At 37.1% G+C, this 24925-nt stretch overlaps 1 non-coding gene and 2 pseudogenes across 1 annotated transcript; 1 reads left to right on the top strand and 2 right to left on the bottom strand.

Annotated features, from left to right (window-relative positions):
* Positions 1–2013: 2013 nt before the first annotated feature.
* On the bottom strand, positions 2014–2136 carry LOC113307087 (annotated as a pseudogene).
* A 6022-nt stretch (positions 2137–8158) lies between these two features.
* TRNAG-GCC lies at positions 8159–8229 on the top strand. The gene has a single exon. It is a non-coding gene; the product is annotated as a tRNA-Gly (tRNA).
* Positions 8230–12538: 4309 nt separating this feature from the next.
* On the bottom strand, positions 12539–12638 carry LOC113307165 (annotated as a pseudogene).
* Between the last annotated feature and the right edge of the window lie 12287 nt (positions 12639–24925).

Raw genomic sequence — 24925 nt, 5'->3', positions numbered from 1 at the left:
TGCCATCTGGATCATTGTGTGCTTGTAGTGCAGGTCACAGAGCCTTACGCCCTTACCATCTAGTTTATAGATGTAATCCCTGGAAGTGAAAATTTTGAATGATTTTTGCTCTTAAAAAGAGAAAACCCTCCAAAAATAGGCGTAAGAATAGTTCGCTTTGTGCTTACAGCACGGCTGCGTGATTCATTTGAAGGTGTGAAGTTCCAGTCATATACAGAGCATTTTGCGTATAGTTGTGCTTCCTTTTACTTTCTGTTGCTGTTTATGTTGTTCCACCTCGACTAGTCTGATGGTGAAACAAAGCTAACGACAACGATATAGGATGTATCGTAGTCATAATCATCGACATAGCTAGTTAGGTACGTAACAGTCGTAACTCAGTATTACCAGTTTCAATGCCTTTGAAAATAAAATCTACAGCTTACCAAATCAGTAAAAGGACGTTTCAAGCTGGGAAAGTTTGGAACTAAAACAATTGAAATCATGAAAGACTATAAATCATCCCTCCATCTACACAGTTCTGCCTTTCGGACAAAGCTAAGAATACTGGCATTCGCCAGTTAACTAAATCTGGGATTTGTTTATAGAAAACACTTTCATTTTTATTTTTGTTCATCTTAATTTGGCCCAAAAACAAAAAAAAAAAGTGACCTCATAGATGTGCATCTGAATTTTGACCAATAAAAAAAAGAAATAAGTGAGCTCATATATATGCACATTTTCTTCAGAGAGTCTGAGAAATTATGGGAACCCTTTCCACATTGCGCTTGTTAAGTCACTGCTCGCTGGTACCTTGGTTGCAGGAGATATTTAAACATTTATATTTCTCTCTGAATAAACAATGTGGTCCTATAGATATAAGTATTGAATTAAGAAAGGGGGTCTCTGAAAAGAGTATTTAGATTTTTACCAATTCACATGTTGCATTTATAAAACTGTATGATGTCAAATGGGATTCAGAAGGTTCTGTCATTAATTTTTTAAGCTCACAAGTCTTGTTTTTTCTAATTTTTGATTCATAAGGAGAGGGTTATTAACAATGCTTGCTGGAGATGCCCTCGGTTTGTTCATAAACCGACACGTAGAAATGATTTTATCTCGGAGAGTTTTTCCACAGATAAATAATCTTGCAGTTCATAGTACTGGTCTTGATATATTCTGGCAAAGAAGGGTAGCTAGAATTCCGCATTGAGAGTCACGAGTACTGCTCATAGGGACATCAGGTCTATAATCTGGGGTGATATGTTTAAACTCAACGAAAGGAACAAGGTCATGAGCTAGGTGAAACGGTAAGCAGTGGGTGATGGTGGTAATTCTTTGAACTAGAAGAACGAAGGTAACTAAAATAGTTATTGATGGCGAAGGCGAGTGCTTTCTGCCTGAGGCTATTGCTAGATCATTAAATTCTCTGTTCCTTTAGCAAAGCACCAAAAACCTTGATACTGGTACTGAACATCATGTCCTAGACCATACCATCCACTGCCCTCCGGAAAATCAAGAATAGCTTCACAAGCATCGCAGCCGCTATTGGTACTGAAAGATAAAGCTTTCTGCTTTGTTGAACTAGAATTGTTTGCGTTCCAAAATCGGAAATTAATAAATTTGCTCTATTGATAATTTGATTTAGTTGGCTAGCTAGTGTGTTTGGCTCACTTTAGAAGCAAGAAATTCTAGTCAATCTATGAGGCGAGCATCACCATTTGTCTATAATTAGGGGATATATGGCCGAGTATATGCAAACTATGGTTGTTAGGCCTCTTTGTTAGTATGCCTACCAGCACCCTTTTCAACCAGTTCTGTCTCATTCAGTCAGCAGCTTTAAAACAAATTTTGTCTACACAGTTTTAATAAGCCTTTCAAGATGGCTCTGCTGATGTTGCAATTGCTATAGACACACACTACTAGACAGCTTTCAATTTCCTTTCTTTGCTGTTCAAGGTTTTAATTTTCATTTCCTACCTGTTCAACAGGGAGGAACTATTGGTTTGTAGAATTGGCAGGGGCCGCGCGGACGCATGACGTAGACTCTCCCTCAATGTGGACATCTTAGGCAAGCGCCCTTCCAAAGTGCAATGGAAGTCACTAACTTAGGCCATGACCCTTCATGATTAGCCATAGACCCGTCTAGGTAAGTATGATTTCAAGTTGCATTTCAAGCTTGTTTTATAGGGTTGTTTTTGTTATCTCATTTCTTGTCTGATAAATGTCGGACTAATATACCTTTCACTTACTTTACAACTCCAGTCTGTTGCTTTCGTTGGGAGAGGTTGGGGCATGTAGGCCTATAATCTTGTTGCACTGAAAAGTAGTCTGAGGTCTTTTTGGCCAAATCAGTGGGCAAAAAACGAAAATTTTGTTTGCGATGACTTTTGTAAACTATAGCAATAAGTTACTGTAAGGTTAGAGTCGTACAATACTTTGGTGCTTGATATTTTAGTCTGCACTGACATGGTCACATTGTTCGCTTACAAATTTGGAGTGGGGTAGAAGAAGAGTTGAATTTGAGAGGCCGTCAAGTGCAGGTGTCCTCCAAATGTCAGTGAATCGATGGTGTATTCTTTTAGAATAATGAGGCAACGGTAAATGTATTGAAACAGTGGATTTAATTCCGAGAGCTACTAATATTCAGAAGGGCCATCTTAAATTTTATCATGGTACTGACAATTTACTTCACATCTTGAAAAGAACAGACTTCACAGTGCCGACTCCTTCCTCCTTGATGCAGCTAAGTAAAAATTTCTTTAATCTAATTAGTCAGTACTTATTTTACCTGCAACTTCTCAGCTGGTATAAGCGGCTCACTGGAAGTATTTATGAGGTTCTTTTTTACAAACCCGGTTTAACACCAACTTTAATGCAAAATCCTTCTTAAGCACTTGTCTATTCAGAACAAATGTAATACATGTCTTTGTAATATTGCATGAATGATTTTGGCGTCCGTTGCTACAAAAGATTCTCAAAGTCGAACAGGCACTTGCAAAACTTTTTATCTCCTCATAAAACTTGTCAATTTTGGATCTAAGCCGGCTCTTCAAGACCATGGCATTCTTCATCAGAATTTCAATAAACTCCAGTTCATTATCACTTCCTTGTAGACCACTAATCTTGACAGACTTCAATTGTTTCATGGTGTCGGCTAACAGCCCTTCTAAATCGACAGTTGTCTACACATTAGCAATACAAAACAATGACAGTTAAGTACACCACAACTCTGTAATCTCCAATCACTTAAAAAGATTTAAATTGCAAACTGATCCATGGCTACCTACCTCACTAGTATGACATCCACGTCCTAGATAGTACACATAAGAGTCTGTTTGTTAGAATACAGACATCCAACTCAAGATCAATTGGCAATGACTGGAAAGACCCATAGAGTTATAGACCGCAGGATCTTAGATTGCCCAAACAACGTGGGACTAATAATCACGTCCCCTCACGTGTAGTCTCGTTGGGTCTGACACGTGGACAATTAAATCAGGTGATGCGGAGTAAAGGCCCGATCAATGACTCGACGCAAATAACCTGCTCTGATACCATGTTAGAATACGGGCATCCAACTCGAAACCAATTGGCAATGAGTGGAGAGGCCCATAAGTTATAAATCGCGGGATCTTAGATTGCCCAAACAACGCGGACTAATAATCTCAACACTGTTGAGAGACTTATCTTTTGCAGCTTCAGACGTTGCAGATTAGAAAACTGAAAAGGTTGCTTTTCTAATAGTTCCTGAAGTCTTCTAACATCCTTCATTAGCACATATAAAAAGGTGAACATTAGAAATTTTAATTCTGAGCGACAAAATATTAAAACGGTTCCGTAGGCATTTGAACTATCATTTATCAATTAAAAAAAAAAGAGAAAGAGGGCATACCTTGAGTGGTCTCCATGACATTGTCAGATCTTTCACATCATGAAGTGATTTTAGAGATTCTAACGTATCTGGAGCATGTACCGTTGGAAACTAGGCATCCAGTGCTGACTCAGGAACATGACTGTCCCTCACCAAGTAGGGGACAGTCACAAACATCTTTGTCTCTTTTAATCTCTGGTTTTCTTGTCTCAAACCGGGTTAACAATTTAAAGACTTCATTGGGATTGTGAAGCCAGACCGATACTACTTTATCGTAGTTGTGTGATCTGATCTTGCTGTTTCTATCGTAAGAGTACAATTGTAATAATTGGCTTGAGATTTCTACCTCCGATAGGCAAGATAAAAAGTAATCACAAACATCTTCGTCTCATTTGTTTGTGATTCCACAATATCTTTTTTCGCTGCGTCGATTAAGACTATTGTGAGGTGATTGATAATACTAGGATATTCTTCGGGAATATAAGTCCAGATTATCAATTGGTTCATGTTCACCTTGATTTATCAAAAGATGGAACAAAACTCATAGGTATATTCGTTGGAGACAGATTTATCTATTACCATAGACTTTTCTGTGTGATACAGATTTGTTTATTAAGTCTTCGACTTTGGGTCGTAGCAACTCTTAGTTGTGGGTGAGATCTGCTAAGGGAATCAAGTACGTAGTATCCTGCTGGAATCAGAGACGTAGGAGCATAAATGTACCTTGGATCAGTGTGAGATTGGTTGGGGTTCAACTACAGTCCATACCGAAGTTAGTTTGGAGTAGGCTAGTGTCTGTAGCGGCTTAATACAGTGTGTGTTCAATCTGGACCAGGTCCCGGGGTTTTTCTGCATTTGCGGTTTCCTCGTTAACAAAATTCCGGTGTTTGTGTTATTTCTATTTCCGCATTATATTGTTTATCTTTATAATTGAAATATCACAGGTTGTGCATTGTTCAATCAATTATAATATCCGACCTTTTGGTTGTTGATTTAAATTGATTGACACTTGGATATTGGTCTTTGGTACCATCCAAGTTATCTCTCTAGTATTTGATAAAGACTCGCAGATTTTTATTTGCTTGAGTATATATCAAATCGAGAGATTGAGATATAAATTCCTTTGATATACTTTTATCTAGATTGAGTCTGACTGTCTAGTTGATTCTCTAGAAAGTATATTGGAGTTTGTCCATAAAGATTGCTAAGCGAAATATTGGGTGTGGTTGTTATATCCCCGCTTTTTCAAGAAACAAACTAGATTTTGGAGTGTGTGGTGGTTAATATGTATGAAGTTAGGGAAGGTGGTGCAAGATGGAAATTTGTGTCTAGAAAAATATACTCACAAAATATCTAAAGTGAAGTTTCATCTATATCTAACCTTCTTTCTTATATAACTATTCAAGAAGGTGTTATGGACACCCGAATATGGGTTGAAAGTGATCATGGTGAATATACTGTTAAAGATGAAATTGGAGGAGATGGGGATCATGGTGATCCTATTATCCAACCAATATTGTTTAGAGCCCTGATTACCAACATAAAATCTTTTTCTTTCTTTATCTTCTTTTTCATGATAGGGTAATGACTGCGGATAAACATTTGATAAGGGGTACGGATATCTCTAGTTTTTTTTTCGTTTTTTTAAGAAAGATGATGAATCTAGCTTGCGCTTGTTCTATGAATGTTGGAGAGTCTGGAGAATATGAGATTATTTTGTTTAAGGGTGCCACTTCCTACGAAAATATGACCCTAGTGTCACTACAACGACCGATAAAGGATTGGAAGTTTAATTGGGGAGATGAAAGGCTTAGTCGAATATGAAATAACATCCCAGTGATGGGGGTGCATATGGAAAGAACGAAATGCAAGAATATTCGATAACAAAAAGAAAACTTTAAAAAGCCTCGTTAGAAACATCAATACAAGAGTTCTTTTGAGCCGAATCAAACACTAGGATGTTAGGGCTTACGACAAATATGTCAATTTCTTTACGGGATTCCTTTTTCCAGTCTCTATAATTTAATTTTTTGGGTTTTTCTTGGGTATTTGAGTCCCCTTTCGGTTTCCCTTTTTTTCCGATTGTAATCATTGGGTTGACGTGCCCCTATAACTGCATATTTTTTCAATTTTCTTATTGACCGCTCAAAAAAATAATATAAACACTAACCAAATTTGTATCAAAATGGAAGATGCAAAAAACTTTTGTTTGGCGACGTGCACTCCACTTGTATCTTCAAACCAGAATTAGAAATTCCACCGCTTTTTAAGTTGTAGTGCCTCGCTTTGGTTGTGAAGGTAAAGTAGAAAGGAAGTTCATTTTTATATCTGTCTTCTGCCAACCAACTTTGTTGTTCAAATGGAACATCATCTCCTACACCGGAAGGTATTCCAAGTAGGGAAATAAGAAATCTAATGGTGTTATTCCTATACAAAAATTAAAATCGTTAATTTCATACATATCTTCGTATTGATTGCATCAAAACTATAAATCAAAATATTTGGCATACTTATTTCTAAATATGTAAAATGAAACGTGTGCATAGTGTACCATTAACATTCTGCCAATATAAATACCAATTTAAAATGTTTTTTTTTTTGGCTTCAATATGGTAAAAAGTAATCCAAAGAAATTTATCGATAATTAGTTTAGTACCAGGAGGTAGATCTGCATAAAATTTGCTAACTTCGTACCAAACACCTCTTGGTTTTTGAAAATCGATATCTCTTTCAACTTTATCGACACATAACCTTGAGATTCAATTAATTCTCGACTTTGAAAGTAGAGTGTAATTCGAATTTTTGAGTATCGGTATCTTCATCAGAGTCTACATGTGTTGTCGACATATGTTGATTGAGTTTTTAAGAGGTGGTTATATATTTCTCTAGCGCCTAATCCGTGTAGTTAAAATCGTTTTCCAAGGACGATTACTCGCCGTGTAATTGGTACTCGCGGATTAATCGCTACACACTATATGATCAATTTGATTTCCGATTCCAAGTCATTTCCGTCTTTCAACGATTAAGGCGTTCGATTTTGCCGATTTGAACCGGCTTTTAAGCCTGACGATTATTCCGAGTTAGCTTTGCATGCACCAAACTCAAAAATAATTTTTTTCGTAAACCCCTCATACGAGAGTTATAAAATGTAAAAACCATTAATAACATGATAAATGGGTTCCATATAACAATGTTTTACACTTAATTTCATGATAGTGTTAAACTATTAATTTTAATTAGGTACAAGTCATGACTCATGAGTAGCAATATGTAAGTCTCTAATAAATAAACTTCGATTATTAGGCCGAGTTTTGGCGATTTCCAAGTCTGAACTCATTGCTCCACGGTCCAAGCTCCCCGACCGAATTAGATCGAGGAACGATTTATATTACTTTGCTCATAATATCCTGAGACATTTCTATTGAGAAATTTAGAGATCTTAAATAGAAATTCCAAGAGACTTTAGTAGAGAAAAGTTCAATAGAAGAGAGAATTTTGGTGTGATTTGAGAAGTTAAATGAGATCGGAATTTATAGGTGTTCAAATTATAACCATTTTTTGGCTTCTAAAATTCGACCATCGGTCTCAATCCTTAGCGGTCGACTCAGATCGCTACGGTAAAGTCTTTCTCCACTGTCCTAAACTTAGTTTTTGCTGTCCACCTAGCCTATCAAATTAACAATTTGAGGATGTTCATTAGATTTGCGCTTAAAGCATCTCCAACAAGACAATAATACCAAACTCCTAATTTTCAGACCACACGAGATTTTAGACTTTCTGTCAAAAATAATTCTCCAATGGAGATATGAAGTACAATGTGAGATGATGTAGTGAGTTATTAATTAGAACATCCTCTAATCCGTCCTCTAATTTTATAGATTATCTTAAAGGATGTGATAAATCTAGTTATACATTTAAACCAATCAAATCAAAGTTAAAAGGGACGGAAAAATGTAACTAATATTAGATGAATACAAATGGATAACAATATTAATCTAAATTTAAACTGGTTGGAGATAATTTTTCTAATAGCCCAAAAATATAGGGAATTTAGAGTTTACAATCTGAGAGGATGTATTCCTATACCAACCTTGTAAAAAACACACCAAAGCTAGGATGTATTCCTGTACCAACCATATAGAAAACACACCACAAGTAGGATGTATTCCAGCACCAACCACCTAGGAAACAACACACTAGGACTCGTTGGATATGCTTTTAGGGGATAACATGAATACGATGGTTGGAATCATTGGATTAAAAATCCACGGTTGAATTAAAGTCCGGCGATAAGGAGACAAGCTTGCACCAGTGGTCTAGTTGTAGAATAGTACCCTGCCACGGTACAGACCCGCGTTCGATTCCCGGCTGGTGCACATTTTTGGGTTGGTTATTTCCAGAGTGAATTTAGCACATACATTTTTTGGTTGGTTATTCAAAATTGAACAGCTTCAAATCATAAGCAAAATTGACATAGATTATTCAAAATAGAAGGGAATAAGTATGGGCATAAATACTTGGACGGATGGACTATTAAAGGTCTTGGGTTCTGAGTATGTCAATTGTGGTTGCCCATTGCCATGATAGCCAGTCTGAGAGCTAGTGGATTTAGCTTTTTCGTGTCAGTTGCTAGAAGAAAAATATTCTCATAGACGAACAGGCGCTTGGTAGATTCCCTACCACCTCGTAAAATTTCTCAATTCTTGATCTATATCCCCTCTTCAAGACCATTTTCTTCAGGACCATAGCATTCTTCATCAGAATTTCAATAAACTCCAGTTCATTATCACTTCCTCGTAGACCACTAATCTTGACAGACTTCAATTGTTTCATGGTGTCGGCCAACAGCCCTTCTAAATCGACAGTTGTCTACACATTAGCGATACAAAAACAAATGACAGTTAATACACCACAACTCTATAATCTCTGATAAACTTAAAAAGATTTAAACCAATTGCGAAATCATTCATGGCTGCCTACCTCACTAGCAGGTCCAGATTCGTCAGTGTCACTGTAATTGTAATTGTCACCGGTTTCCACGTCCTAGATAGCACACAGAGTCTAAATTTGACAAAACCAGATGCACGAGATTTGGGGCATATAACCTCAATGTATTACGAATTGATGTACGATAACCGATACGTAATTCAAAGTGCTTCAGTGAAAGAGAAGATATGGTGATGTTTAAAGGTGCGGTAATACTAACGCCACATAATTCCAGGTGTTCCAAATCAGGAGAATTGGCACATAACTTGGTTAACTCATCATGGTCAAACGAAGTGTAATGAAGTTTCAGATATTTGAGGCGAGGTAATGATACCGAATTCGGTAGAATAATCTTACATTTCGATAAATCTAGTTCCAACTTTATCAATGACTTAGAAGTAGAGACACAACTTGGAACGTAAAGTTCATCTTCTTCTTCGGATACGTCCCCGCTAAGTTCGACATCTATATCTTCAACATGACATCTACTGATAGACACATTTTTGTGTCTGATATAATCTCAATTGTATATATTGTTAGTGCTCGATTTTGTATTTATTTTGGTTTTTTATGTCTTTGTAGGTGTTTTTGGAGAAATAAGTTTGTGCGGAAAAATTGGCTCGAAAAGTGGTATTTGCGCTCGTGGGAGAAAATTATTATACGGACCCCCATTTTGGATAAGGGGAACCTCATTTGCTAAGGGGTATCCATTTGCTATTTGCACCCCAGTTCAGTTAGGGGGACTCCACCTTCTTTACGTGAGAAATGAAATTTGGCGGGAAATGTCACGTTCAAAAGATATGTTCATCTGCGTACACTCTTGAATCGGATTTGAGCTATTTTTCGTCGCAGATTCTCATTGGGCTTGACTATATGGACTCACCACACCGAATCAAGGTTGGTAAAGTATTAGTTCACATAAACAGAAGAAAGAAATCTCGTTATATTTGGCAATTTCAGTTAAACAGGGAACGAGCGATAGTCTCGGATTTTCTGGTGGTTTAGAAGGAAGTAACGTGCAAGATAAAGGAGAGATTTTCGTTAGATTTATTCTGCAAGATTTGGAAAGTGTTTGACTACTACAGAATCCACGAATAGAAGAGATAAACAAGGAAAATACCGTAGCTTTCTGAGTAAGAAAATAAAAAGAGAAACCAGAGATTTCACGAAGATATTGTTGGCCCTATTTGTATAAAAAGGTGGGGGAAGTCATAACAGGGAGTGTCGAGTAGTTTGGGGCCTTTACGTAGTTTAAGGGAAGCTCTGGTGCGAAGAAATCACACTGCAGAGAAAGTTGCAGCAGCAGGAGGAAGAAGACGAAGCTGAAGAACACTGGACATACGAAGACAGTCGCAGAATCCGTGGCCTTTTCTTTCAAAATTCAATCACTTTGTAACAATTTCTGTAACAATTATTCAGAGTTCGCAACAGTTCTATGTTAGGGTACTCTGTAACAGTGGTTCGTAACAATTATATCTGTTACAAACACGTTGTTTTATACCTTCTCTTCTTTTTAATCAACTTTTGAGCAACAAACATGTATTTTGAGCAAGTGGTTAATATGAGGAGCTAAACCCCATTGCTGAGGCGATAGAGGAAGCTATTTTTCCAACAAAAAGTGGTATATTCTTATTTATTTATTTATCGCAATTATTTTTATGATTGTTTTGCCTTGATTGAAAATTGTTTGAATGATTCTTGTTAAGCAATTGTTATTTCTTTTGATAGAGCATGCTTGGACCTAGGTTTTTGATGTTCTATGCTTCGGATTTACACCTGTTATTTTGAGAATCTACTTGTTGCAATAGTTTAGAATCAAATTGAACAAAAAAATTGCATGAATATGAATATTGGATTAAATCACTTTGAATTTGGAAAATAGTGGAATCTTAGCCTCAGTGTTTCTTTTAGTATTGATATCATCTTTGATTGAGTTTGCTATAATTTTTAGTGAGTTTTCTATTTTAATATTAGGATTTAAGTCTAATTAGTATCCTTCACAAGTCTGAGAATCGAACCACTCTTACCACTATCTACAAATCACATCAATTTTTGGCGCCGCCGACGCAGACTTGTTTTTAGGGTTTTAGATTTATTTTTATTTTTTATTATTTATTTTTTGTTTTTATTATTTTTGTCTTTTTTTATGTTTTTGGGTATTTATCTTGTGTCTACAGGTTCTGGATCATAAAGAAAATTGAGCCAAGGAGTTTGGTGATTTCATAAAGACTTGGAGCTAAAGATTGAAGCAAAAATAACAGAAAAGAAGACAATTTTTTTTATTTTTTTTTAGACAATTTTAGTTTAGGGTTTGTTTATTTTATTTTAAGAAAAAAAAAACTGTATTAGAGTTTATTATTTTTGTAATTTTTCTTTATTTTTTTTGGACTTTTGGACTTTGGGACATTATTTTTTCTTTTATTACCCTATGGAAGGGTACTTTAAATATAAACTGCTTGCAAAGAAGGAGGAAAATTACGAGATTGTCTCTGCACCTTGGGTTCGTACACTAGACATCGGAGTCAGTGGCCCGAGTCGACTACAACCGATTCATCCCCCGTCTGGAATGGGAGGTAAGATTCTAAACACTCGTGAATCCCCTGTCAGCGAGTTACTGGACTCCTTCGTATGCATATATGTTGAGGACTGAATATGGACATTTATTTTTCTAGTAAAAAAGGGAAAGGCCTGGCCATACAAGATAAGGGTTCGGATTTCATCACCGTTCTCTTCTTGCCCGCTTTAGGAACACGTAACCTACGCGAACCTAAGCCTAAAATTTTGACTAGAATGAGACCGATAGGGTAACGAGCTTAACAGGAAAGTCATTCGAAAAATATTGGTTACTCTTTTAAGCATACTTTGAAGTTCGTGACAGTTTCTGTAAGTTGAATGCGTGACTGCGCCGCCTTGTAATACCGGTGAGGCCTTGGGTATCAAAGCTCCACCGAGCTTCCCTCGCCTCTATTCAACTTACGTTAACTCGAATTGATTCCAGAGGGGTTTGCTTAAATTGTAACGAATTCCCGTTCAAAGGATTAGAAGCTTGTCTAGAAACAATCTAAGTGGAGCCATCATGTTTTTTGTTTGCTAGAAATCAATAGGTTTGATTTGGTTGAGTCGGCCTTGATCTTTTTTTGCTTACCCTTCAATTTAGAAAATTCTATTGTATGCCTGAACGTAAAAGAGACGCACTAGGTATATTTGTTAAAGAGAAACCTAGTAGTTCGAAGCGTCTCGATTACCTTAATCTAGAAAGTCCGGCTTTTGAAGAGTCTGTTTTTGAACGTTCTTTGACTGAGGAGAGAATCCATGTTGCTCCGATAGCTCCAGAAATGGCAACTTTGAAAGCTTTGTTGAATCCAACTAGGACTACCCGTCCTTCATGTATTAAATTAGATGAAACGGAGGCACCCTATGAACTGAAACCTGGGACCTTACAGATGCTCCCAATCTTTTTAGGGAAAGAAAATGAAAACCCTTATTACCATGTTAGGGATTTTGAGGAAATTTCTAGTACCCTACGAATTAGAGGCTTAGATGATGATGCTTTGAAACTTAGGTTATTCCCATTTTCCCTGAAAGATAAGGCCAAGTCGTGGCTGTATAGTTTGGACTCCGAGTCGATTGAGACATATGAACAACTTACATCTGCCTTTTTCAATAAGTTTTTCCCTAGGAACAAAACATCGTCTATTAGGACGCAAATATGCACATTTTCACAACAAGAGGGAGAATCTTTATATAGGTATTTGGAAAGGTTCAATGATTTATTATCCCAGTGTCCTCATCATGGTTTAGAAAAGGTTAGGCTAGTTCAGATCCTTTATGAGGGTTTAGATTATTCCATAACGACCATGGTTGAGTCTCTATGCACTGGTGGATTTGAAAACCAAACTGTTGATGCGGCGATGGAATTTTTTAATGAAATCGCCGAAAAAACCCAGCAATGGGAAAATAGTAGGGCACCCCAGAAAACAATTCTTTTAAGTAGAGGAAACGTTAATAGGGTAGAAGGAGGCTATGAATCAGATGCCAAAATTGCTGTTATAGCAAAAAGGTTAGAAGCCTTAGAAGTGGGCCAGACTAGTGGTAGAGTGGAGCCTTTTTGGGAAGGCCAGAATATTGAAGAGCAGGCCAATGCTCTTTATAATAACACTAGATTTGATAACCGTCAAAAGATTGACCCATATTCAGAAACCTATAATCCTGGTTGGAGAAACCATCCGAACCTTTCTTGGTCTAAGGGCCAAATTCAAGGTCAGTTTAGTAATTCTAATGCTCCCCCAGGTTGTTATACTAAGAATCCTTCAGGACTAGCTCAGTTTCAGAATCAGTCAAATAAGAAAATCCTAAGTTTAGAGGAATCTCTCGCCTTGTTAACTCAGCAAACTGCAAAATTCCAGTTATCCGTAGAACAGAGTCTACAAGCTAGTAACAGGATAGGACAAGAAAATGGTCAGGCTATTTCCGAGTTAAAAACCCAGGTTGGTCTGATAAGTGATTCTTTGAGAGAAAAAGGTAAGTTTCCTAGTCAAACACAACCCAACCATAGAGGAGTTCATGAATTAGGTGCAAAACCATTGAATCAATTGAATGCTGTTAGAACCCTTAGAAGTGGTAGAGTTGTAGACAATAAGGTAACCATGCCCGATAGTGAACATACTGTAGTTCACCCCTCAGGATCTCACCTCTCAGGACCAGTAGCTGAAGATACTGATAAATTTTCTAATGATGTGAATTCGGTTCCTGAAAGGTCTGATTTTAGGCCTAGATCCCCATTTCCTCAGCTATTAGTACCAACAAAGAAGGAATCGAACTTTAATGACATAGTGGAGGTTTTTAAGCAAGTTACCATAAACCTTCCCTTATTAGATGCAATTAGGCAAATTCCTGCTTATGCCAAGTTCCTTAAGGATATATGTACACGAAAGCGCAAACTTAGCGTCCATAAGAAAGCCTTTTTAGCTAGTCACGAAAGTTCAATCATTCAGAACACCACAACTCCAAAGTACAAAGACCCAGGTTCTCCTACCATTGCTTGCACAATAGGTAACTTCCGGGTAGGAAAAGCTTTACTTGACTTAGGAGCTAGTGTGAACTTACTGCCATTTCATGTATACTTACAGCTAGGACTTGGTGAAATGAAACCTACTCAGATGACACTGCAGTTAGCTGATATGTCTGTTAAAATCCCTCGAGGTGTTATCGAGGATGTTCTTATTGAGGTCGACAAGTTTATTTATCCAGTGGATTTCGTGGTCCTAGATACCCAACCTGTCCCTGACCCAGAGAACCAGATACCTGTGATTTTAGGTCGCCCATTTTTAGCTACGTCTAATGCGATCATTAACTGTCGAAATGGTGTGATGAGTTTATCTTTTGGTAATATGACTATGGAGATGAACATTTTTAATGTCAGTAAGCAACCTCATGAGCTAGATGACACATGTGTTGAGGAGGTGAACATGATAGAAGCCTTAGTTCAGGAGTCATTACCAAACATCTTGTCTGAAGACCCATTAGAAAGTTGTCTTTCCCATTTTGGTTTAGATTTTGACGACGATAGCACTATTGAACAGGTGAATGCTCTATTAGATTCTACCCCTGTGTTAGACACTGATATATGGAAAGCTAGGTTCGAACCGTTACCAGTTTCTGAGACTACCCTAATTCCTTCTTTAGAAGAGCCCCCAAAGTTGGACCTTAAACCACTACCCGATACTCTAAAGTATGTGTTTTTAGGACCATCTGAGACTTTACCCGTGATTGTAGCTTCCAGTTTGGATAGTGATCAGGACAGTAGGCTAGTAAATGTACTTCAAGACAATAAGAAAGCTTTAGGGTGGACTATAGCAGACATTAAGGGTATAAGTCCTACTGTGTGTATGCATCAGATTCATTTAGAGGAAGACTCCAAACCTTCTAGGGAGATGCAACGTCGACTGAACCCTAACATGAAAGAGGTAGTTCGAAAAGAGGTGCTTAAGTTGTTAGATGCGGGTATTATTTACCAAATTTCATACAGTAAGTGGGTCATCCCTGTTCAGGTTGTCCCCAAGAAATCATGTATCACTGTAGTCCAGAATGATAATAATGAATTAATCCCAACCCGAGTGACCACGGGATGGCGTGTGTGTATTGACTATAGGAAATTGAACAAGGTCACAAGGAAGGATCACTTTCCCCTTCCTTTTATCGACCAAATGCGAGAGCGATTAGCTGGACATAGTCACTATTGCTTCTTAGATGGCTACTCCGGTTATAATCAGATCGTTATTGCCCCAGAAGACCAAGAGAAAAAACCACCTTTACCTGTCCCTTTGGTACCTTTGCGTATAGACGCATGCCTTTCGGGCTATGTAATTCCCTTGCAACTTTTCAGCGTTGTATGATGAGCATATTTTCTGATATTGTATAACGGTTCTTAGAGGTCTTTATGGATGATTTTTCAGTGTTTGGTTCATCTTTCGATGAGTGCTTGCATCATTTGACATTAGTGTTGACTAGGTGTAAGGAAAAAAATTTAGTGCTTAATTGGGAAAAATATCATTTCATGGTTAAATCAGGAATTGTATTAGGGCACATCGTCTCTTCAAAGGGTATAAAGGTAGACAAAGCCAAAGTTGACCTTATTAAGACTTTACAGGTCCCAAAAACCGTAAAAGATATTAGGTCATTCCTAGGGCATGCAGGTTTTTGCCGTCGATTCATTAAGGATTTTAGCTTGATTTCTAGACCTCTTTGCAATTTGCTTGCAAAAGATGTTAAGTTTGTCTTTGATGATGCTTGTTTAGAGGCTTTGGAGAAGCTTAAAAATTTACTCACTACTGCCCCGATAGTCCAGGCACCTAACTGGAACCTACCCTTTGAGATTATGTGTGATTCTTCAAATTATGCTATAGGTGTCGTTTTAGGACAACGAGAAAATAAATTACTTCATGTGATTTATTATGCTATCAAAACTTTGAATGATGCCCAAATGAACTACACAACTACCGAGAAGGAACTTTTAGCCATCGTGTTTGCCTTGGATAAGTTTAGGTCTTACCTATTAGGTTCTAAGATCATAATCTATGCAGATCATGCTGCTTTGAAATACCTTTTATCTAAGAAGGATACCAAACCTAGATTGATTAGATGGATCTTATTGTTACAGGAATTTTCCCCAGACATTAGAGACAAAAAGGGTGCAGAAAATATAGTAGCAGATCACTTGTCTAGGCTAGTTGTTAGTTCCCCTAGTGATTCCCTTCATATAAGGGATAGCTTTCCTGATGAACAATTGTTCTTTGTTTCCCAATTACCTTGGTATGCAAATATAGTGAATTATCTTTTTACTGGTCGAACTCCTCAACATTGGGGTAAGCAAGATCGTTCTAGGTTTTTAGCCGAGGTTAAGCATTTCTTTTGGGACGATCCTTATCTGTTTAAGTATTGTCCGGACCAGATTATTAGGAGATGTGTATCTGAGAGTGACCAGTCTAGTATTATCTCCTTTTATCATGAACATGCATGTGGGGGTCATTTTAGTGATAAGAAGACTGCTGCTAAGATTTTGCAGTGTGGACTTTACTGGCCTTCAGTGTTTAAAGATTCCCATAGTCATTGTGTTTCTTGTGAGCGTTGCCAGAAGTTAGGAACCATTTCCCGTAGAAATATGATTCCTTTGAACCCTATTTTAGTGATTGAGGTCTTTGATGTGTGGGGCATTGATTTTATGGGTCCATTTTCTATTTCGTTTGGTTATCTTTACATACTTGTAGCTGTAGACTATGTGTCTAAGTGGGTTGAGGCGGTTCCGTGTAGAACGAATGACCACAGGGTCGTAGTCTAGTTTTTGAAAGAGAATATAATTACACGTTTTGGTACGCCACGAGTTATAATTAGTGATGGAGGTTCACGCTTTTGTAATAGACCATTTTCTCTTTTAATGAAACAATACGGTATTACCCATAAAGTAGCAACCCCATATCACCCTCAGACTAGTGGTCAGGTAGAGGTTTCCAATAGGGAAATTAAACATATTCTAGAGAAAACAGTTAATCCAAATAGGAAAGACTGGTCGTCGAGGCTTACTGATGCCTTATGGGCTTACCGTACTGCGTTTAATACACCCATTGGAATGTCACCTTATCGTTTAGTGTTTGGCAAGGCATGTCACCTGCCTGTTGAGTTAGAGCATCGAGCCTATTGGGCTATTACGAACTTAAACTTTTCACTTGACAAGGCAGGAGCTCAAAGAAAGATCCAGCTCAATGAGTTGGACGAGATTCGTAGAGATGCATATGATTGTGCTAAGGAGTATAAGAACAAAATGAAACTTGTACATGATAGGAATATTTTACGAAAGTCATTTTCTCTAGGTCAAAAAGTTCTTCTGTATGACACTCGTTTGCATCTATTCCCCGGGAAGTTGCGCTCTCGGTGGACCGGTCCTTTTGTGGTCCGTACTGTTTTTCCTCATGGCGCTGTTGAGATTGATACACCAGATGGTAGTAGTTCTTCGAAGGTTAACGGTCAGCGATTGAAGCCCTTTTTAGAGCCTTTTCCTACAGGTGATGTTGAAGAGGTCCCTCTCGAGGACCCTGTTTACCTTGTATGTTGTATAATATTTTTGTAGGTTTTTGGTTACACTTCACCGAGGTACTATCTTTCCGACTTCTCTCTTTACTATTTCCTCTTGTTACTTATATTTTTGGTACTGTTCTTTGATTAGAAACATTGAGGACAATGTTAGATTTAAGTTTGGGGGTGGGGTAGAACTTTTTGTTACCTTTTCGTTGCAATAATTAAACTTCAGAGCATAGAAATTTATGATTATTAAGGATGGCACTAACCAATCTAAGTGGATGGAAGCATTTTGGTTGTAGGAGTTGAGGAACCAATCTGACTAGATGGAAACATCTAAAGAGTCTATTCATAAAAGCACAGAGCTCAGGTGTTAGAAATAACATGATAGTTTCACCATATCTCGTTGAGTCCTTTTCACTTCTGTTTTTTATTTTGTTTTGTTTTTAAACTATGTTTCTCTAGGTGATTAGGTGGGGCTCACGATTCAAGTTGTTACCAATGCTAGGGTGAATTAGAGTGATTGAGATGCAAAAAAAAAAAAAAAAGAGATCAGACCATCTGACCAACTGGAATAAATTCAATAAAGTCGACCACTGGAACCCTTGTATATGCCAGTTGTGTTTACCTAGAGTTAGGATTATCAATCACTGGTTCCCTTGTATATGCCAGTGTGTTGATATTAGTCAGACTAGTATATCAGTCCATTAGGATAGGTTCATTTTGGCGGAGGCCTTCAGACAGATATGAGAAACACCGTTCACCTAGTAAACATCAAAACCATCTATGTTTTTCTCTATATCCATCTTCTTGATCTATCCATGTGATTAGTTTTGACTCCAGATATTGATGTCCATAGTGCGACTATCTGAGTAGAGCTTTGTCACTTATATATGAATTTTAGTATGTTTGAGTGCAAACTCGTGTACAACAATTGGAATTTCGCATCAGGGTAGTTCCTCCTGTAGTCAATAAGTATGCCAACCAAGGAGATTCTTTAGTGCCTTCCAAGGTTCTGTGTAGATAGCTAGGGTCTGGAGTAAAAAGGTTTTCTGGGTATACCTCTGGTAAGCCCTCCGGAGACAACACTCCGCCACTAGGGACACCTAGGGGTTTAAAGGCTTATTGCATACGCTAAATGCAATCGACGATGCCTGCGACAGTGAGTTAGGATTTTATTTCTATTTTATTTTTGCTCGAGGACTAGCAAATAAAAGGTTTGGGGGTATTTGATAGACACATTTTTGTGTCTGATATAATCTCAATTGTATATATTGTTAGTGCTCGATTTTGTATTTATTTTGGATTTTTATGTCTTTGTAGGTGTTTTTGGAGAAATAAGTTTGTGCGGAAAAATTGGCTCGAAAAGTGGTATTTGCGCTCGTGGGAGAAAATTACTATACGGATCCCCATTTTGGATAAGGGGAACCTCATTTGCTAAGGGGTATCCATTTGCTATTTGCACCCCAGTTCTGTTAGGGGGACTCCACCTTCTTTACGTGAGAAATGAAATTTGGCGGGAAATGTCACGTTCAAAAGATATGTTCATCTGCGTACACTCTTGAATCGGATTTGAGCTATTTTTCGTCGCAGATTCTCATTGGGCTTGACTATATGGACTCACCACACCGAATCAAGGTTGGTAAAGTATTAGTTCACATAAACAGAAGAAAGAAATCTCGTTATATTTGGCAATTTCAGTTAAACAGGGAACGAGCGATAGTCTCGGATTTTCTGGTGGTTTAGAAGGAAGTAACGTGCAAGATAAAGGAGAGATTTTCGTTAGATTTATTCTGCAAGATTTGGAAAGTGTTTGACTACTACAGAATCCACGAATAGAAGAGATAAACAAGGAAAATACCGTAGCTTTCTGAGTAAGAAAATAAAAAGAGAAACCAGAGATTTCACGAAGATATTGTTGGCCCTATTTGTATAAAAAGGTGGGGGAAGTCATAACAGGGAGTGTCGAGTAGTTTGGGGACTTTATGTAGTTTAAGGGAAGCTCTGGTGCGAAGAAATCACACTACAGAGAAAGTTGCAGCAGCAGGAGGAAGAAGACGAAGCTGAAGAACATTGGACATACGAAGACAGTCGCAGAATCCGTGGCCTTTTCTTTCAAAATTCAATCACTTTGTAACAATTTTTGTAACAATTATTCAGAGTTCGCAACATTTCTGTGTTAGGGTACTCTGTAACAGTGGTTCGTAACAATTATATCTATTACAAACACGCTGTTTTATACCTTCTCTTCTTTTTAATCAACTTTTGAGCAACAAACATGTATTTTGAGCAAGTGGTTAATATGAGGAGCTAAACCCCATTGCTGAGGCGATAGAGGAAGCTATTTTTCCAACAAAAAGTGGTATATTCTTATTTATTTACTTATCCCAATTATTTTTATGATTGTTTTGCCTTGATTGAAAATTGTTTGAATGATTCTTGTTAAGCAATTTTTATTTATTTTGATAGAGCATGCTTGGACCTAGGTTTTTGAAGTTCTATGCTTCGGATTTGCACCTGTTATTTTGAGAATCTACTTGTTGCAATAGTTTAGAATCAAATTGAACGAAAAAATTGCATGAATATGAATATTGGATTAAATCACTTTGAATTTGGAAAATAGTGGAATCTTAGCCTCAGTGTTTCTTTTAGTATTGATATCATATTTGATTGAGTTTGCTATAATTTTTATTGAGTTTTTTATTTTAATATTAGGATTTAAGTCTAATTAATATCCTTCACAAGTCTGAGAATCGAACCACTTTTACCACTATCTACAAATCACATCATCTACCAACCACGACTATCCATCTACGAAAATAATCGATAAAAGTACACCCGAAGAACCAATTCCCCTTAAGAAGATGAAACTGTCTAATATCAGAACATCTGTTGTAACGAAGGCTTAATACGGACTCGATAAAATCAAAAAGGGAAGAGAAGTCCAAATAGTTCTCAATTTCTTTGACAAAACACAGGTCTGGACAACTTGTTTCACGTTAACGAAAGAAAGGATGTGATGAATTAAGAAATCTGGTAGCTTACTGATGTTATCTTCATCATTGATAGCATTAGAATACGGTGAATTTATCGCCTTCATGGTTTTGTTTTTTCTTTGTTTACCTTGTCGTTCCATAAAAAAGTCTCGAGTCTTTTGATTTGTTTCCTTGCAAAAAAAAAAAAAAAAAAGTTTTTCATTTGTAACCCTAATATAGCATAGAAAAATCAAAGCAATATGGGTGCATATAGTAGATAGATAAACCGCCGTGAATAGATTACTTGAGCAACACGGATTTACCGAACCCTTTCCTTATATAGACTTTTTATCTAGATGGGCCAAGATCATCGACCATCAGTCACTCAAGGCCCAAAGGTATCTACAAAACAAAAGGAGAAACTTAGGCACATACCCAAAAGAAATAATATTCTCATTGTCAGGTCCACAATAAATTTTAGGTACCATGACACCCATAATTATATGAAATTTTGAAAACCGTCTGCATAACCGGTTATGCACCCTAAAATTTCAGGGGTATAATTGGCAACACAGCTTGGATATAACATATCTAAAAAACCGCGCATTGGAATTTTACAAATTTTATATCGTTGGAAATCTTTTTAAGAAATCCACGCAACCAGTACAAACAACAATATCAAATTTTTGTTTTTCACGAAAAAATCGGAGGTGATCATCATTTTAATCAAAATTTTCGAAAACTGACTACATAACCATTATGCAGCCACCAAAAAAGATGCATAACACATTCTGCAGACGCATTGCGAATTATGCAACCATTTTCTCGATTGCATAACAAATTATGCATCTGCATAACAAGTTACGTAACCATTGTTTTGGTTGATTTTAGTGCGTACATAAAAAATTGATGCATAATGCAGTATGCATCCATATTTACGGATGCATATCAGGTTATGCATCTATTTTCTCGATGCATAAAAGATTGTACAATAATTTTCTCGATGCATAATGCATTATGCAGTCATATTTCCGGATGCATAATAGGTTATGCATCCATTTTCACGACTGCATAATATGTTATGTAGATATTATTGTAGGTGCATGACAAGTTATGCAACCTTATTTTTTGTTGGTTTCAATACTAAGAAAAATGTAGTTCCATAACGTGTTATGCAACCGTTTTCTGGACTGCATAACAAGTTATGCAAAAAAAAAAACTACAGAACGTGTTATGCAACCAATTTCGAGAATGCATAACAAGTTATGCAACAAATTTTGTAGATGCATAACCTGTTATGCATCACTATTCACACTTCCATTTTCTTCTAAATGCACGTCACACGCACACCAAACCCATTTGCACTTCCATCTCCTTTGTGAACTTGAATTACATCATATCTCAACCATCAATCCCAGTAGCTACTTGTTCTTTCCTGATGCAATTCACCACCAGAGTTTCTTCTCAATTTAATTCCATCAATCCCAATTGTATCATGACAGTAGCTACTTGAATGAAAATATTTGATAAAGAAGGAAGAAGCTGGTTATAATATATATGGGAGAATATAATCTATTTATGGTGTTGGGATGGTGGGCCTTTATTGCTACCAATTCGTACAACAGTTTTAACTGAACAATCACATGTACTTTGTTGGTTGTAAGAGCGTCCATAGTGGTGCGAGTATAACCAAAGACCAAAGACTAAAAAAAAAATCAAATTTGGATTTAGTCCGTCGTGTGGCGTAGTGGTTGCAGATTAAATTTGGTCGCGCGTTGATAAAGATTACGCCTGGGATCAGGCGTTGGTAAAGATAACGCCTGAATGGGGCGTTGGTAAAGATAACGCCTGACGTGGAGCGTTGGTATAGTATACGCTTCAAAAAACAAAAAAATAAAAACAAAAAAATAATGGGGCGGAGGTATAAAGCCCGCCCCATGCAAGTTTCAAAAGTTTAAAACTTAAAGTGGAGTGGGGCGTTAAGTATATGAACGCCCCATTTCGTGCGTTAAGTTTATGAACGCCCCATCGGGCGTTATCTTTACCAACGCCCCATTCAGGCGAAGTTTATATGCAAGCCTGTTCGTTGGACGTTAACTATACCAACGCGCGATGAATGGCGGAGATTATATCAACGCCCGATGTGTAGCGGAGATTATATTAACGCCCGACTATATTTGGATTTGGTCTTGATCGCCGACCAAATTTGGTCTGGATTTTACTCTTTGATCAAATTTTGATCGATGGTCCGTCCCACTATGCCAGCCCACTCGAGTAAAAATTTGGGTTTACTCGTCCATTGCAGTTGCTCTAAAGAGATCACTATAGAAAAGCGTAGTTCTTATGGGACCATTTGAGCTGGTTACATGATTTCTGTAGCTATATTTCACAAACAGACTTGTACTTGTGAAGTAAAGTATTTCTGAGATGAGAACTACCTCACATAGTTTCTAGTTTTTTTTCTTTTTTGGATCTCAGAGATTTTGGAGTTCCAGGGATTCCAACAACAGTTCAAAGGATCGAAGTTCAAAAGAAGTGCCCGTATGCAAGAAATTTAAACCATTAAATGTATGATCAATTTTTTTCATCACCAATAATCCTTACATAAACAGATTCCTTCACGAAAACTATGAAATCGAGATCGATCTCTCACTGTAATTTCCCAACTGAAAACTCGTGAAATAGCCTTCATTGCAGAATGACAATCGTCACATATTCTCAGGTTCTTTACGATCATAATTGGAGCCCCTGAATGGGTGCTCAACAATCCAAATGCCACAGCTACTTGTTCTTCCATGTTCAGCAGCTACATGTTCTTCTTTGCAATTCCATGGCATGAGCTCAAACATCCACTGCAAGACGAAACCCTAATTTCATGACCTAACTTCAATTTTTTTCTCATAATCCGAATTAAATCCAAATTCAACGGAAACCCCTTTTGATTTCTTCTTGTATCACGTCTGAATCGACCACAACTCTTTAACCATCAGCAACAACATAAACAAAATTATTGTGAGTGACGACAGCAGAATCGAAGTAAAAAAAATATCACCAGGTTTCCCTTTTCGCCTCTCTTTATCTTAGAAATCATTCAGAATCAATCAGTAATCATAAAAACGAACTGAAAAAGTAGTTTTTCCTTTAGAAAAGAGTAAAACATAACTTTATAAATTATGGGTTCTAGAATAATTTTCTCTCTGAAAATGGGGGCGTGCATGAAGTTTTGCGTCCGTGGGTTTCACAGTGGAGAAAAGTATAAAAATGGGTGTGGCTGTAGTTTTCACAAACAAAAGAGGCCATCGTTAAGTAAGCGTATACAAAGAGTCGGTTGAGATTTATTTTTGAATTCAAATTGACGGCTCTGGGTGCAAGTAAAAGCATGATAATCTTGCATCATTGGGTGCAGTTTGAAGTATTACTAGATCAAAAAAAGAAAGAGTAAATCCATGTTTATCTATAAAACAACACAAGTCGTGACTAAGTTAGCGTATACAAAGAACGGTATAAATTTTATCTTGGAATTAAAATTGACGGCTTTTGGTGCAACTACATGATAATATTCCGTCATTAGCGCGTGTGTAGGTTGACTTTGTTTCTAGATAGAAGGAAAAAACTAAAAAGAGAAAAATAAACCCATGTTTATCTACAAAACAAAACAGGTCGGGGCGAAGTTAGCCTATGCAAAGAGCGGCTTAAATTTTATCTCGGAATGCAAATAAACGGCTCTTTGTCCAAGTACAACTATGATAATCTTCCACCATCGGCGCGCGTGCAGTTTGAATCTATTTCTAGACAGAATAAAAAAGCTAAAAATAGAACAGTAAATCCATGTTTATTTGTAAAATAAAACAGGCCATGGCTAAGTTAGTCTATCCAAAGAGCGTATGAGATTTTATCTTGGAATTAAAATCGACAGCTTTTGATGCAAGTACAAGCATGATAATCTTCCATCGTCGGCACGCGTACAGTTTGATTCTGTTTCTAGATAGAAGGAAGAAGCTAAAAAGAGAAGAGTTAATCCATGCTTACTGCATGTTCATTTTTTTTCTTTTAATAAAAAACAGGTCAGTGATGACTTAGCCTGTAAAAAGAAAAATCGATAGCTCTTGGTGCAAGTATAAGCATGATAATCTTCCATCGTTAGCGAGTGTGCAGTTTAACTTTATTTGTAGATAGAAGGAATAAGCGAAAAAGAGAAGAGTAAACCCATGTTTACCTATAAAACAAAACAGGTCGTGGCTAAGTTAGCATATACAAAGAACAATTAAGATTTTATCTTGGAATTCATATTGATGGCCCTTGGTGCAAGTACAAGCATGATAATCTTTCATCGTTGGAGCGCGTACAATTTAACTCTGTTTCTGGATAGAAGGAAGAATCTAAAAAGAGAAGAATAAATCCATGTTTACTGCATGTCCATTCACTTTTTTATAAAACAAAACAGATCGGGGCTAAGTTTTTTCTTTTTGTTTGTATACAATCAACTGGCTTGAAGAGACCCAAAAAAACAAACAAAACAAGTAGTGGCTAAGTTAGCCTA

The sequence above is a fragment of the Papaver somniferum genome, chromosome 8 (assembly GCF_003573695.1).
Source record: "Papaver somniferum cultivar HN1 chromosome 8, ASM357369v1, whole genome shotgun sequence".
Classification (NCBI taxonomy): domain Eukaryota; kingdom Viridiplantae; phylum Streptophyta; class Magnoliopsida; order Ranunculales; family Papaveraceae; genus Papaver; species Papaver somniferum.
Note: the sequence above shows the minus strand (reverse complement) of the source record. Positions and strands in the feature narration are given on the sequence as shown.